Here is a 3,369-nt window from a genome sequence, read left to right on the forward strand (position 1 = left end):
AAAATGCCGCCCGCACGCTTCTGCCGTGCCCATCGATCCGTGGTTGTGGCCGTCTTCTCAGTGGCCGCCGTTGTCGTCGTCGTCGGTGACGAGGTCGACGTAGTCCGGCGGCGTCCAGAGTTGGAACGGCGGTGCGTGGTACACGGGGGCGGGCTGGAAAGCGGGAGGTGCCTGCACCACCTCCTCCCGTGGCGACGCGTCCCGCTCCGGTGTCCGCGGCGGCGTGGGGCACCAGTTCACGCCCCCACGGCGTTGGCCATCTCCGGAGCCGTGCACGACCAGCTCCACTGCTAGCCCATCAGGCCTGGGTGGAACGCGGCCACCGGCTCCTCCTCCATCACCTCCTCCGTCCTCACCATCTCCAGCTCGGGGATGGCGATGTCGCCGGCCGCAGAGAGAGCCATCATCTCCTCGAGGCCCTCCCATTGGCGCTCGTCTTGCGTGTTCATGGAGTCCTCCATGACACGTTGCATGAGTCGGGCCTCCTCCTCTGCTATCATGCGAGGAGGTGGTGGTGGAGACGGAGATGATGAAGGTGACGACGTGGACGCGACGCCCGCGCACCTGGGGAGCACGCGTTGTGCGCTCTCGACGTGGCCGCCGTGGCCCCGACGAGGTGCCGGCAAAGAAAGAGGCGCGCTGCACGTCGTGCTCGTCCCTTAGCCACGTGTCCCAGAGCACGGAGTCGGGGGCGTACCTGGAGTAGTAGTACAGGTCGTCCGGCCGGAGGCGGCAGCGGCGCTCGATCTCCTCGGGACGCGCACGACCGCTCACCGGGACCGGCGGGATCGGGACCCGGTCGGCGGAGAAGTGCCAGTTATTGGGGAGGTGCACGTCGCTCCACGGGAGCGGCATCCTCGTCTCCCAATAACGCCGACATACATCCGTGTTGATGTACTGTCGCTCGCGCTCGCCGCCAGCCGTAGGGCTGATGGTGAATGGGGCAGGCGCGGGGGCCCGACGCGGTGGTGATGCGGGCTCTTCTTTCACGGAGCCGCGGCGGCGGCCCGAGGACGAGCCAGCCTCGCGGTCGTGCTTTCCCTTGTGGCCGTGGTTCCAGAAGCCCATGGCTGCAAGGCGGCCGACCGGCAAGATCGAGGACGGGGAGAGGCTAAGGTTTGGGCGTGTCTGGTTTTGAGGAGGCAGCACGGGCTGGACTGGGGAGTGTGGACGGCGATCGGTCCACGGCTTCTCCATTTAAGAAAGATGGCGACCGTTCGCCTGGGCGGATGACAGGTGGAGCCGACCACCCGTGTGCATTAATATCGGGCGGTGGGAGGTAGGTGGCCGCCTGCCACGCGGCTCCGACGCGGACGAGCGAGACGTCCGTTTACTATCCGCCGCGACCCAAACCGCGTGCATGTTTACGCTCGAAATGGGTCGACCCGGACACAAAACGGATCAAATGGGTCCAGGCCGTCGCGCTCTGGACCGTCTGGTTGTTCGTTTTACCCCAAACGGATGGGGCCGGACGGGATGAGGTCGCACATTGGAGTTGGCCTGACCAGAGTAATATTACAGAGAACTTGCCCGAGGAAAGAATTGCCTGGCCAGAGTAATATTACAGAGAACTTGCCCAATAAAAGAGTTGTCTGACCAGAGTAATATTACGGAGAACTTGCCCGAGAAATTTTTTTGCCTGACCAGAGTTGTTGTTGGCAAGAAGACAGAGTAATATTACACAGAACTTGACCAATTAAAAAAAATTGCCTGACCAAAAAATACGATTACAGAGAACTTGATCTGACAAACTGACACTGTCGTCTTACTTATCGCTTAATAATAGGCATCATACATTAGATTACATTATGGGACAAATGACTTGGCAGTCTTTTCATTTTTCTGTTTTGAAATGAACAAACTCTTGTTGAAGCTCTAGGAACAGCTTCAGGATGCTTCATCACATGGAAAGTGGTAAGAACAAACCCGAGAACAAAACATCATTTAACATTCACTCCCGTATTTCTTCTCTTGGAGACATGGACCGACTCAGGTGTGTGAAATTAGCATTGTAAGCTGAGGTGCGTAACACAAACAATGTGTCCGGCTTGAAATTTAAACTTGTATTGCTACCAGAACATGAAGAGATGGAAGCACTCACTCAGTCACTCTAAGACTCTGAACTCAGAGTTCCAGAAAGAACACACTCAGCGAATTTCCCATGGCCGTTTCATCAATGTTATAGTCTACAGTTCGCAGGCTAAGCTAAGCCTAATGGTGTGTTCCTCCTCGTCCTTCTCTTGGAGCACGAGGCCTCTGAGGCACCCCTCTCGAGCGCACTTCGACGGTCGCGCAATCATCCTGACCGATCATAGACATATTAGATCGCAACGAGATTGAATCAGAAGTCAGTCCACCACATGAACTCCAACAGAGCAAATAACAAGGTAGATCATGCCGTACTTACATCTGCAGCGTGTCCAGCGCCTCCTACTCCGGCCTCTTCATCATGCAGCTGGGGAGAGGTAGCTGTGGGAGGCGAAGTAGCGGCGCGAGGCTTCAGATCCTTGAGGGCGTGGCAGAGCCGAGAGAGGCCCAGGTAGCCTGCGCAGCTGCGGGTGACGTGATGCAGTAGAGACAAGGGGTGCCATAGGAAGAAGGAAGGAGACGAGGCCGCCATCGCCATGGCTTCTTCTTCCTGGGAACTCTTCTTCTCCAGCTGAAGCTGCTCCTTGTACTCCATAGCAGAGGCTGGAGTTCAGAGACGAAGACAGAGGCAGAGAAGGAGAGCTGTATATATTTCCCTAGCTAGCTACTAGCTTTTGATCTAACTGTTGTGCGTGGCAGTTGCAGATAGCAATGGCAGCTCCTGAGCTCCATGTATTTATTGATGCAGTTGCGAGGACTGTCCTTTGAGTACCTCGAGAGTGACTCGTCATCGATTATTGGAGATGCAGGTGGTAGTACTTTTACCCCTTTCTTTCCGTGTCTATGCATGCAACTCTGTTTGTACCTGAATATTCAGTAGATCTGATGGCGAACGTCTGAAAGATAAACGTGCTGTTTTGTTTCTTCAGACGTATGCTACCATTGGCCATAATATAGGAGTATTTACTACCAGCTGAAAGTAGAATAGCGGAGAGAGGAACCATTGATTTCTGAGTTTTCAGTGTCGAAAATTCCCATATGGCAGTAAGTTTTTTTGTTTGAAAAAAAGATGTGCCAGGCCTCTGCATCAACTGATGCACACAGCCAATATATCACAGCGAGAAGCCTTTTTGCCTTCAGTACAGATCTGCAACTTCTCTGCACCTGACTACAAAGGGGTATCCAATCTTGTACTTTATCTCACAAGTTTCAGGCACCTGGTCTGAAACTAGGAACGTCGGATTTGACACTCGTCAGGCATGCATGTGCGGATGTGCCGGT

At 54.9% G+C, this 3,369-nt stretch overlaps 1 long non-coding RNA gene across 1 annotated transcript; it reads right to left on the minus strand.

Annotated features, from left to right (window-relative positions):
- Positions 1–2,040: 2,040 nt before the first annotated feature.
- On the minus strand, positions 2,041–2,813 carry LOC123094526 (uncharacterized). Its single transcript, XR_006445865.1, has 2 exons — positions 2,408–2,813; positions 2,041–2,301 (listed from the first exon to the last, which is right to left on the minus strand). It is a non-coding gene; the product is annotated as an uncharacterized lncRNA (long non-coding RNA).
- Positions 2,814–3,369: the final 556 nt, after the last annotated feature.

The sequence above is a fragment of the Triticum aestivum genome, chromosome 4B, assembly GCF_018294505.1.
Source record: "Triticum aestivum cultivar Chinese Spring chromosome 4B, IWGSC CS RefSeq v2.1, whole genome shotgun sequence".
Classification (NCBI taxonomy): Eukaryota; Viridiplantae; Streptophyta; class Magnoliopsida; order Poales; family Poaceae; genus Triticum; species Triticum aestivum.